This window comes from Lepidothrix coronata, unplaced genomic scaffold (genome assembly GCF_001604755.1).
Source record: "Lepidothrix coronata isolate B3197 unplaced genomic scaffold, Lepidothrix_coronata-1.0 Scaffold46, whole genome shotgun sequence".
NCBI classification, from domain to species: domain Eukaryota; kingdom Metazoa; phylum Chordata; class Aves; order Passeriformes; family Pipridae; genus Lepidothrix; species Lepidothrix coronata.
This window is the reverse complement of record NW_016690226.1, coordinates 4,508,602-4,521,690: the sequence shown is the minus strand read 5'-3', so window position 1 is coordinate 4,521,690 and position 13,089 is coordinate 4,508,602. Positions and strand designations below refer to the sequence as shown.

At 42.9% G+C, this 13,089-nt stretch overlaps 1 protein-coding gene across 2 annotated transcripts in view; it reads left to right on the top strand.

The window, feature by feature from the left end:
- The first annotated feature begins 1,452 nt into the window (after positions 1 to 1,452).
- The window catches only part of KPNA1 (karyopherin subunit alpha 1), a 50,483-nt gene continuing 38,846 nt past the window's right edge, over positions 1,453 to 13,089 (top strand). The window contains exon 1 of one of the 2 annotated variants that reach the window (XM_017814650.1): positions 1,453 to 1,555. The gene's annotated coding sequence lies outside the window, so the exon portion shown is untranslated. Of the gene's footprint in view, positions 1,556 to 9,182; positions 9,246 to 13,089 lie in introns of those variants that run through there. The other variant, XM_017814651.1, reaches the window with a different exon arrangement.

The window sequence follows — 13,089 nt, the reverse complement described above, 5'->3', positions numbered from 1 at the left end:
GGATCCCCAGGCCTCTCAGTCTTTTTGGCAGCTGGATGGGCCTTCTCTGGTCGCTGTCTCCTCCTTCATAGCCTTTTCCTGGCTCCCAGGCCCCCTTGCTGGATAGTTGTGGCTGTTCACACTCACCTGCATGCCCATGCCCAATGCTGCTCCGGGGGCACAAGTCCAAGCTTCTGGCACCTGGATCCCTCCACACCATTACCATGTGGTAATGAAAGACCCTCACCCAGGGCAAATTGTGAAAGAAGTTTAGTGAGAAGACGGGACAGGCTGCACTGACAAGGTGCAGGGCGTGGCCAAACCATCACAAACCATTTACACACTATTGGCCCTTTTTATTCCCATGTCCCATGCTTGTTTCTCCACAAGTCACCTAAATCCCTTCTGTTTCTGCCCTGAACACCCCTTAATGCATCCCGTGCAATGCCCAAATGCTCTTCCCCTGTATCCCATTGTGTGTCCCACACCCCTGAAGACAGTGACACCCCCAGTCCTAAAGGTGCTCTTGGGCTGAGGCTCCCCTGGCAGGGGGCTGGACAAGGTTTCCCTGCTTCTGAGTCCTTAACGGGGGTTTCCAGCTGCCCATCCTCGAGATGGGCCTTTGGTGGGCTGATGGCCCCTGGGATGGGCCCGGCAGGGCGCTTCTTGGGCTCCTCCTTCTGCCATCCTGTCCTCCTCTGTGGGTGTGCGGGCCGGCTTGTGCTACACAATCCAATGTATGCGGCTATCGCATCGTACTCCGTGGCTGACTGGCAACTTATCATGGCTTTCCGTGCCGTCTCTGCGGTCAGCGACGGCCGCTGTGTCTGTCCCTGTCGCTGCCCCCGTGCCTGTCGCTGCCGCGGGACCGCCCGTGGCACCGCGAAATGGCTCCGCTGTTCGCCGCACCCGCAGTGACGCGCTCTGCGGTGACCCCGAGGCCACGGCTATGGAACCTGCATTAACTACGGCGGAAATATCAGCCCGCTGCGTTATCCCGAGCTGTAACAGCCCCCGGGGCATCCCTGTCACTTTCACTGCCTCCCGGTCCGAAGCTCCCTGCCGGCGGCGCTGGCGGGCGGCGGGTTACGGCCTAACACTTCCCTGCCTTCAGCGGCTGCTGCACCACTGCGGCCACCGCCATCCCCTTCGTGCCCGGACTCGCGACCCGGCCGCCACCGCCGCCCCTCAGGCATGGAGGGAAGGAGGCGGCTCCTCCTCCCCGTCCCCAGACCCTCCCGGGCGCGGCGCCGTCACCCGCTGAACTACAACCCCCAGCATGGCCCGCGGAGGGAGCGGTGCCCCTGGCCAGCGCGGGGGCTCGCGCTGCATGCCGGGAATCGTAGTCTTCCCCCGGGGACCGCACCGCCCCTCATGAGGGCGCCGCCGGTCGGCCGGTCTCGCCGGAAGGGCTCCCTCTCCCAGAGGGCGCCGCGGCGCCCCGCGCGCGTGCGCAGTGCGGCGGCCAGCCAGCGCCGGGCAGGCAGGGAGGGAAGGAGGGTGGCGGGGAGGGAGCGGCGCTCGCGCGCCTCGGGCCCGAGAGGAGACAGCGCGGGGCCGGCGGGGCCGGCGGCAGGTATGGGGGGCGGTGGGGGCCCGTCACCGCGGGGTCGGCGGGGCGGGAGTGGCGGCGGCCGGGCGGCGCGCGGGGCCGGGTCCGCGGGGAGGAGGGAGCGGGTGTGGATGGGCTGAGGGGCGGCCCGGGCCGTGGCGGGGCGGGGGTGAGGGAGAGGCCCGTGCCGGGGGTGCCGCGCGCCGCGGGAGCCCCCCCCGCCCCCGGCACGCGCGCGCGCAACAGGCGCGCGGGGGCCGCGCGCGGGGCGGGGCCGCCGCCGGCGCGGCGGGAACGGCGCGCGCGTGGGCCGGGATCGGGATCGGGACCAGGACTGCGCGGGGTTGCGGGGAGAGACGGGACCCTCCTGCCCAGGGAGAACCCCCGCGCGGCCGGACGGGCTCCCTGGGCTTCTGCTGGTGGCGTGGCCGCGCGCCGGCTTTGGAAGTCTCCGGGATTGGCTGCGGGACTCGGACTGCTGCGGGACGGGGTGTGAGGAGAGGCAGAGCCTCAGCTGGACGAGAGGACATAGTCTTAACCTGCGCCAGGGGATGTTCGGGTGGGAAATTTGGGGAATTTCTTCACTGAAAGGGTGGTTAAGCATTGGAATGGACTGCCCAGGAAGGTGGTGGAGTCGAAGTGTTTAAGGAAAGACTGCAAGTGCTACTCAGTGTCATGGTCTAGTTGACAGGGTGGTGTTCGGTCATAGGTTGGACTCGGTGATCTGAGAGGTCTTTTCCAACCTGGTTGATTTTGTGGTTCTGTGGAAGGGAAACTTTCTCCTGGATCTTCCAAGCTTTCCCTTCCCCCCTCCACCCGCCAGTGATGTTAGGTGATCTTACTAAAGCTCTGCCTTCTCCCTGCATACATCACTTCGTATCCTCACATTATCCCACCCACAGCGTTCTCTCTTTGACTCCCTGCATACGATGAAGGGTTTGCGCTCGGTGGCCGTTTCCAGTTATCCTATTCTAGAGACCGTATCCGGCAAAACTCGTCCCATTCATAGTCCCCAAGTCTGTGTTGCCCGTACCGCGGCACATGGAACGATGATTTTAAACTTTGCCTCTTGAGGGCGTTTCATGAAAACTGAAACTCCGAGCTGAAAAGATACGTCATGAGCTGTGAAAATACTGGGCTGCTGTTTCTGCAGAATTCCCAAATGGTGCTGAATGGTTGTGTTTAATGGTCCCTTTATCCTTTATTCAAGCTGCTGTTCTTCTGGATTTTTTTGTTTGCTGGCATATTTTCTGCTTTGACTGCTTGATGTTAATGAAAGACTCAATAAAGTTGGGATATGTCTATGAGCTCTCAGGAAATGGGATTTTAACTTTATCCCTAGAAACTAGTTATTTTAAAGCTACTTTGTATATACCTCTAACAATTAGTAGCTAGAATAGAGTAGTTAATTAGTAGATTGTAAATAGAGTGTAAATTAATATATTGAGTCAAGCTAATCTTTGAATTTGTCCTTGTTTTTTATTGTAACTTCCCTGTTCTCCCTTCAGCGTTACCACCTGCACTGACATGTGAACTGGCTCGTTCAAAACAGCGTTTAAAATTTCTGCTTGAGCTGTAGTTGCACCTTTTAGTTACCCTTTAGAAATACCCTTAGGCACAGGGGAAATGAGTCGTAGCTCAAGGCATGGTAACTTGAGATGACATGCGAGGTAGAGGTTCTTCTCAGCGGTAGAGGTTTTTCTCAGCGTGGTTTCCTTTGTCACAGCCTTTTAAACATATGCAATGATGCTTTGCTCCTGAGAAGTGCTTCCCTTTCTGAGAAATGTGACTATTTTGTGGGCTTGGCTCCCTCATTGGCCCCCAACTTCTAAACAGAGTCTTGGTTACATCGCATCTCTCATTCTAACACTGCACCAGGATGTTTGACTTTTGCTGTCAGAGTGCCATACGTTGATTCTTTCCAATGTTATCTCTATGTTGATGACTTCAGAGCTGGCTTGCTGGCGTTTTATTTCAACTTCAGTGTTTCAATACGGTGATCTTTTCTTTCTTTTTTTGTTTCTTTCCCTTCTGTGTGAATAAGCTAAAGTGAACAGAATGGTACTGTTTTTTTTTTTACTATCCTGTATCTGACAGGCTTGCTTTGATAACTTTCTGTTTGTCCCTCCATAAGGTTGGGGAATTATTCTTCTAAAGTGTTTTACGAGTTCTCGAGGGGAGGAATGGGGGACTTCACTTTGCTTTTGTGTTCTTAAGGATAAAAGTTTACTTGTTAGGGCAACAGTAAACAACTTGCTAGGTTGGAAAATTTAACTTAGTGGCAAGAGGTTAATGGGTGTAAAACAGTGCCCTCCTGAAAAACTGAAATCAAGTTTATGCAAAAAAGCATATGGCAGATTAAAAAAATGGTGATGTGATTTAGGGTTAGGGATTTTAATGTAGATTTGAAACATAAGAGATATAGAAGAACAGCAGCAAATAGCTAATTTATTGTATTTGCTTAAATACTTCTGAAGGCCAGAGGGAATAGTGAGTGAGCCTAGTAGGCCATGAGCAAGTCAAGAAAAATAAAAGCTATTAAAGGAATTACTCACTTGATGAAATACTCTGAGTGGCTGAAATATCTGAACAGGAGGTTCTGGAATGATGTAATGCACAAACAAGTTCGAAAGACCAGGCCACTTCTTTTTCAGAGAACATGAGTGGAAGCTGAACTGATAAGAAAATTATTCAGCTTCATACTGAGGGACTAAAGCATAATGAAAGTACTTGTTTAAATAATATAATAATAGTAATGAGAAAAATGCTGATGTAAATTGCAGAGCAAAGGGGCAGCATTATAATAGCAAGTCAACTTTTTTCCACTTGGGAGAAAAAAAAAATCTAGTCTGTTACAATTTTTGAAGTCTGTCAAGCAAGTAAGTGGATTAAACTGCCCGATGTTATTTCCAAGAATGAACATGGAGTTTTCAAGATACAAAATGCCAGCAATCGAATGCAAAGCCTGTAGAAATATCTCTACCTTGGAGAAGGTAGAGTGATTCTGGAAAAACAGCAAAGGTAAGTTTAAACTAAAAACTCAGTGGAAATCTCTGCTAAATATAAAATCTGTGGAACGGTAGGACTGGAAATTATATTATGCCACCTCATGAATATCTTGAACTGCATTAAACATCATGCAGGCTTAATAATTCATTTTGAGGATAAAAAATAGAGGCAGTCTAAGACAGGTGACATTAAATTTCCTTTCCCCAGAATTGGTTTATAAAGGATGGTGGTAGCAGGAGGGTACGAAAGAGTGTTAGAAAGTGATGGTAGACTGGACATCATAGGGTCACTTCTGTTGGTCCATTCAGGTAAGACAGGAGTAAATGGAGTTCAGTGACATAGAAGAAATTTTGAATTGGGATAATGTGAATGCTTTCTTGAAACATAATTAATGCTTAGGGTCATGAGGAGGCAGAAGCTAAAAGCATTGGAACTGAAAGAAATACAACTATTCCTGGATTTGTATGGAGAGTAATAGACTCTGAGTTTGCAGAGTGTGACATAAGGCTTAAGATTTAGCTAGTCACCAGCTGCTGACAGCTTTCCTTATGATCCAGAGTAATTATTTTATGTTTTTCCATTTTTATTTGATAGTTCAGACTGCTTGTCAGGCTCAGCAGGAGGATTCATATGTTCTGCGAGAAGCTAACTGGTTTGATGCTTTATTTTAGCTAAAGTTGAGATTAAATGTAAGTGATATGTCAGTTCTAGAACCATAAAAGAAATAATCTGTGACTAAACATCCTGAATGTATTTATCTCCAAACAATGCATTGCACGACTACCAAATTTAGTGCTATGGTTATACTTGAAAGCAAATTCACCAGTTGAATTATGAAAATGTCATTTTGGCAAACAAGCCAGCTACTGGTGACACACAAACTGCAATGTACCTATAAGTAAGGTCAGGTGATAATGTTGTGATTATTGGATTGTTGTGGGTTTTGTCTGAAGTAGGGTGAGATTGCCTCTTAAAAGATACAAGGATTCCTTGTAGAGCTTCTACATGATCCCTTCTTCAACTGGCCTGTGTGTTCCTGTTCTACCTTTTTTTTTTTTTTTGTATTGAGAAGTGATCAGAAAGGAGAAAGATGTGTCTCTCTGTGCTGCGTCTTGGATTCAAGAGCTTTTGGTAGGAGGGGTACTAGGGAGGAAAAATGAGCATAACCAAGCTTTAGGGTGCCTATGGGTTTTTTCTTGATGTGGCTGATGCATCATTGCTATATGACTCTCTTGGTTGCTGATGTCCAAAGCTAGTATGAAATCAGTAGAATTTTGACTTACCGTTGTTTTGTGGGTTTGCACACGCCTTGCATAGTGCTGAGTCACAGCAAATAATACAATTGTTGCAGGCAAATTTGTCATCACGGGAAGGATAAGGTAGCTTTCTGTACCTTCTGATATTCCCAACTCCACAAAAAAGTTGCTTGAAACTACAAAGTCAACTTCATTAATAATTTAGTTTGTTTTTAACCCAATTTGTTTTAAAGTGTTAGGGATTTCTTTTTTTCATTATGTGAAATGCCAAAAGGTGCACTCTTGTTCTCTCGTAAAGAATGTTCAGGGTGTTAGCAATTTTAGGGTGATCTTTTTTCTGACAGATGATGACTGTCAAATGTTGTTTTTAAAACAGGCTCTTTTTCAGATATGACCTTACAGAAAATACATTGTTGGCCAGCTCATTCTGTAAGTGCAGGGAGGATATGCTGTAATCTTAATCAAAATACAAATGTATCTCTGCTTTAAAAGAAAAACAGATTACATTACACAGGAATAATCACTTCTGTTGTTTCATGTAGATGGGCACATTAACGTGAGGTTATTTTTTTAATGTTAGTATAATCCCGTGCGGCTGAAAAGTTTAATTCCCCATCACTAGCTGCTTTGTTTTATGACTTGTGGGAACTTTTTGGTTGCAGGTTGATTGTGGACTGTAGAAAATAGAAACCTCATAGAAATGAGGGTTTTTTTCATTTAAACAGATTTATTGTGCTGCAGCGTCTTTGAATACAGTAAAGGAGTTTTGCATTTTCAACTCAAATCAGAAAGTCTCAGGTAACAAATTTGAAGAAGTTTTCATTTTAAGTTGACCTGGCTTTGACAGTCAGGTTTTTTTGCCCTCTTGCTTAAGTTAAAAGCTTTCTGGAACTTGGAAAGCTCTATCTGCTGCCTTGTTAAGTCAAAGTGGACCTTTAAAAAATGGGACTCAAAACACGTTGGAAATATCTTTATGATAGAAAATGTATATGAAGTGCTGGATATACTGTGTGTAATCTTTTATTGGGGGGGTGTCCTCTTCTTCCACCAAATATTGTAAATGTATTACTGCTTAATGTCGTCATCAGTGTTTCTTCAAAAAAGAAAGAAAAAGTGCATAATCCTCAAGCTTTTAAAAATGAAGTGTCTGTTTATGTGGCTGTCAGTGTGCTTAGGTAGTAGTACAGCACCAAGTGTCAAGTAATTCTGTTTCTGTTAGTGGTTGTTTTTTGCTGCAACCAGAAATATGCTTCCTTGTTTTTTTGTTTTGACTTTGGTTTTTTTTTAGTGTAAAGAAGATCAGGGGCCTGGCAAGCTGATATTGGCCTGATTTTAAGCACATGTCTTAATAAATACCTATTTTTGTAAGCACAGAAAATTTTTCTGAGTGTTACCTGGGAGTATAATTGTTTTACCCTTCAAGATTAGTAATTCTGCAGAAATACCTTTGATATGGTGTCTTATTTTAACCACATTTTCATCTTGTCAAGATGAGGTGTCAAAATGGGACATCCCTGCAGACTTGACATCAGGTGGCCTTCATGTTGTTCAGGCAACACAGTCTATTTTTTCTCCATTTTTTTTTGTTTGCTTTTGAGCAACAGTCAATGTTGAGGTTTGTAATTGGTCTGTAGTATCACATTCCATATTGTGCAGTGTTGTTTCTTTTCAGGCCTTGTATGAATTGTTTTAAGATTATTCTCATTATTAAGCAGGTACCAGTCCAACTTGCCAAGTGGCCTAAAGCTAAATTAGCTGTAGATTAGGTGGGTTAGTACTTGTTTGCTCTTTGACAGGTTTATAAAAGTGCTAGAACAGAAGCAGTTGTGAATTAAGACCTACTATTGGGCAGGGAGAAACCCTAGGAGGACTAGGAAGCCTGCATTTGACAAATATGGAGATGGGCAGCAGTTCCATCAAGAAGTCCCCTTCTTGTTTCCAGTCTTTGACAGAAAGTCCCTTCAAGTCTAAACCCTGTTTCAAGGCTATATGTTTTATCCATGTTTTGCTACAACTCTTGGTTTAAAGGAGTTGAAGCTTTTTTAATCTTCTGGCCTTTTGCGTAGCAGAAGGTGGTGGTTTCATTTCTTCTCCATCATTCTCCTGTGATGGTTGCCCTAGGAGTGTGGGTCCCTGCTGTTCTGCTGCTGCAGCTTCCATAAACCACAGAAAATGAAATTCACACAATTTTGTTTCCTTCCAAGTGCTAGGATTTGATATATCAGCAAAAACCTACTTTGCAAGTGTTTACAAATACTGTAACTGTTAATTTTATGGTGCCTGTAAGACTTGTTTCCCCATCCCATTTTACAGCTAGAGAAGGTTAAGCATAGGTTTGAGAAATGGCTGTGCTTGAACAATAGCTTTTTGTAGATGAGATGATTAAATATCCTTTCCTCTAGATGTCCTGAGCTTTACAGGAGTCTGAAGCCATTTGAAATCAGAAAGTAATACCTGTCCCTCAGGTCATATGGGTGTTTCTACTGATGGGCATTCCAATAGACCCCTGTAATCCAGTACGTGTTGGTCAAATAATTTTGGAAAAGAAGCAGATACGTCCTCACCAAAATGTTAATCTGGCCGAGCTCGTTTTTCAAACAGCAGGAGGTGACAGTGAAGAGTGAAGTCAGTCTGCTGTTTTTCTTTTAATTTCTTTTTTCCCCTCAGATAGCACTGTCAACAGCAGTATGGAGACATGGTGGATGTGTACATAGGATTTTGCTCTGGAAGTTTTTCCTGGGAAATAACATGAATCCCAGATGATATTTTTTATCATTCTATGCCCTGTATTATTCATGGTTCTATTATGAAGACCTTTCATTGTCTGTCACTTCCAAGAAATCTAACTGTTTACTTCCACATGATTTAAGTAGTTCTGTTAGCATTCTGATCTGTTGCCTTTGAATTGTTAAAAAGCAAATTAGAAGGACTTTCTAAAATCTGTGCTTCATGGGAAAAAAAAACAAACACATTTGTGGCCAAAATGTTGAATTTGTGGAGAGTGTGTTGATGAGAGCAAAGAATGATCAAGTGCTACTTTCAAGTTAGTTTCTTTAAATTGGATAGGTTTTCTAGTCTCACACTAAAATGTGTCAGAGGGTGATGCATCCTGTAATCACACCTCAGCGAATTGCTCAAACCTCTGTCCAGGCTGTGCTGTAGGGATTTGGCATTATGTCAAGAAGCATGATTGTGATGTAACTTCTCTAGGAAGTGTAGAGTCCCATGGCAGAGCCAATACACAAGCTAAAATCTCCTTGGAAGTAAAGGTGTTTGTACATTGATTACCTTGAGTGATTCCAGCTTCTCTCACTGCTTAGAGTTCTGTCCTGACAGTGCCATTTCCAGCATGGCTTGTCCTTTCAGGGTTGTTTCCCTCTCTCTTTGGCAGGAATCAAAAGGAGAGACAGCAGTTTGACAGCACACCACAGCTCACAAGTCTGCCTCCAGTGAGTCCGTTCCTTTTGTCAACTACTCTGTTAGTTAGGAAATGTACACTGATATTATGGAAGATCATGGATGTTTAGATACTTTTTTTTCCACACTGTTTCTCTTCAACCTCCTTCTCTGCCTTAAGTTTCAAGTCTTCTGCTTCCGTTATACTCCTATTAGAAGGTAGAATATCTTATATAGGTTTGCTATTCCCACTCCTACTTCCAAAGAAGGAAAGTTTGTCTCCAGCAGTCTTTAATATCAGCAGTGTGTTTCAGAATCTTGGTTTCAGCTCTATGTACATGGTGTACATGTTACTCTTACATATAAAAAATGTATGTGGTTATATATACTATTACGCAGGTCTTGATTTGTAAGGGCTTTATTTTTACATCTCGGTACCTCTGACGTGTGGAATATCCAAGAGTATTAGTCACATGGCATTCCTTCTGGCAGAGCTCTTAAGTCTAGTGACAGTGATATCTGATTTAAGAAGGCAGGGAGTTCATTTTTGTTCCTATATAGATGATTGCTTGGGACAAGGTAGGTCATGGCAGTAAGTGACTCTGTATTTCCCGGTGCTTCTGAATTTCTTTTACTTGATGAGCAAGGAGAAATGAAGTACTTTTTATTTCCCCTAGAAGTGTGTGCTTGGAACACATTGACATTTGGTAGGGTTCTTGTCTTAATCAGCAAAAAAATTGGGATCATATTTTCCTTAGAGAAATGCAAACATTCAGGAATAGACAGAGTTTAATTTTACTATTTTTTTTTGTTTTAATGGTAGCCAAACTGAGGAGGAGAAAGTGTCATATGGAGTTTGAGTGGTATTGCACAAAAGCCTGAAAATACACCATGAAAGTTCCTTACCAGGTCTCCAGAGGTTTTTATCTGTAGCCAGGAGTATAAAAAATGTGGACAATACTGTGCTATCTTTAGGAAAGAAAAGATGTGTAGAACATTTCCATGACAACCACCACAGATTTTCACCAGAAGTAGCATTAGTTTTGACAATGCAGAGAAAATCTAGGGTTTGCTATTTGCTACATGGGTGAACTTAGTGACCACTGACAGATTTTCAGCTAAGTCACAACAAAGCTGCTGAAGGCCAATTTGAAGTTGGTTTGCTTCTGTTGCTTAGAGCATCCTGAAAAATAGAGGAGGAGATTTATAGCAAACAATCCTTGGATGACTGTAACAACTAACATAGAATTGTTGTATTTTCAGTCCTGAAAAGCCATTGTGTGCTCACACACTTGAGTAGGTCTGAAGATGTTAGCAGCATGTGTGGGCTAGATGGAATCCCTGATGGGGTCATTGAATTTTTCATCAGTAGTCAGGAAACCAGTAAAAGAATGGTGAAGAAATAATTGATTTTAAGATCTATTCAGGACATAAAAGCTACTTTTAGAAAATAACTATGGATTTAATAGTTACACAGGTTAGATTGGCAGGTATGTAAAATGGATTTGTGGCTATGTGCTGGGATTTTGCTTATTTACTACCAGTGAGGGCCTGCTATAAAATAGATTATTGAACTAATTGCTAGTTGAATCAGTAACTTCTCAGTGGTGGAGGAAGTTTAATTTTTTCACCTTTAATAAAAGAAACTCCTCCCAGTCATTTGGTGGCAGGCATTTGTACTCCCAGGTAAAACCCAATATACTATTTTGAAAGGATTTTAAGTGTACAGTTTACTCAGAAGATAGAGGAAGGGGTTAGTCAGCAAAATGAGCTGTCTTGAAAGTCAGAAATGAGCATAGCCAAAAGTTGTGGCTAAAGCTTGTAAAGGGTGTAAGAAGTAGAAGATAATTCTTGTGAAACTGTTGGGTAGAGGGGTTGAGGTAAAATCAGACAGAGAATTCAAGTAAATCCTGTGTCTGTGTTTTCAATAAATGAAACAATGACATAAGGTACAGCAGGTGTGGGCTAATAGAACTCTGAAAGGAAAATGGAAATTATTACCTTAAAGTCAGAAGCAAAATTAATCAAAAGAAAATTAATATGCAAGTTGGGAGATGAGGGGAAACTAGTTAAAAAATACAGTAAGGAAGAATACACTAAAGAAATTTATGATGAAGTTGGTACTGTCATTGAAATTTTGAAACAGTAGAACATTATATGGAGAGGCTACATAATAGAAATTAGATGAATTTCAGTATTGAGGGATGAAGATGTTCCCTGTCAAGGATTTATTGAGATTAAGAACTTGTAGGGGTTGAAAGTGAAGGTGTGGAAGGACCACAGGAGTTTATCAAAGTCCTGCAATCCCAAATAAAGGCAAATACAATCTTGTGAGTTTGAGAAGACAGGTTTCAGGCAAAAGTGGAGAATTATTAATAACGTTATGGAGGGCCCGAGGTCTTGTTTGGAATGTGGCACGTGCCCGTGTTTGTTCATGTTCAGGGGCAGAATGACTGGAGTGTCTGCAAAGCCGTTTTTCTGTTTGGCATGTCCTTTCAGCTCATGGTTGTCCATCTGGTGTTTCAGTTCATCTTGCTAATTCTAAAATACGCCAAATGTTTTATTCAAAATATTTTAGGAACAAAAGAAGTTCTGAGTACTTGTTAGACTGAACTTCTTTTTACAGTTAAAATTCAGGGTTTCTTCAGATAGTATGTAAGTTTAATATACAGGTAGTAGTCAATTGAACTAAAAATGGGAAGAAAATGTAGTTGCCAAACATACTGTAAGAAACACAAACACTTAAAGCACAAACATGTAAACACAGGAAGAAGGGAGTCTCAAAGATGTTAAGAATGATGTAGGGAACTTCTGTCATTCTGAGATTTATCTTTTTGTAGTACCTTTATTAAAAAAAAAAAAAAGTAATTCCCAGAACAGCCTTTTCAGCAAAATTAGGCTACTGAATTACCTACCTGTATGCTCAGGTTTTTATGTTGCATTTGGTGCAAATTGTGACTGACTGATAGTCAATATAGTAGTTTGTGTTCCTGAACAGTTTTTTAAATTTCAATTGTCAGAATACAATAACTCTTGAAGTGATGCCCAAAATGTTTTCTGTTAAAGTAAGTTCTGATTGTCAGAATTCTTCAAATTGATTGTCAGATAGCAACAACTTAAAAAGAGGCTCTAACAAGAAGCACATTTGAGTATCCTCTTTATTTTTTATTCTCTTAAAATTATTTGTGCTAACTGCAAGAAGACGAGGTTAGAGCAGACTTGATTTGATGTATTTTTAATAGGAAACCTTAGCTGTTGAGAGTCTGTATACATTCATGTTGCTCTGTTTTAAAGTAAAAAGTGCACAGGAGATCATTTATCATCTGGTGATGCTGGGCTTATGGAATTTTAGATATTGTATTTTATACAATGTGTTAGGGCATTTGAAAGAGAGCTTTAAAGCCTTGTAGAGTAACTTTATGTATAGTGTAGCTCCCTAAATTTTGTGTTACAGATAGTTACAATGTATTGAAGATCGTGCATCTCTATGAAGATGCATGGAAATCCCGGCATGTTGAGAATTTGATTCCCAACCCCTTTTGGATTTAAGGGGGTGATGTAAGGAGAGAAGTAGCAGCAGAATGGAGCACTAAGAGTAGAGACTTGATCCACAGCCCATTGATTTCGGGGGGATGTGTTCCTTCCACACAGTATTATACCTACTGTTTTATGCTAAGTAACTCCAAAGTGTGGTGGAGTACATGTGAAAATTTTCACGGGTAGTTAAAAATGCTGATCCACTGAGTTACGTAAGACAGATGGTACTTGGAAAGCACGGACTGAAAAAAGGCCCCTCTACATAAACAGTGACAGGATTAGAGACTGGGGGTGGGGAGGAGGGGAACAATAGCACTGCTTTCTTTGCAGAACAGAGCATTTTCAATGGTTAAACCATCC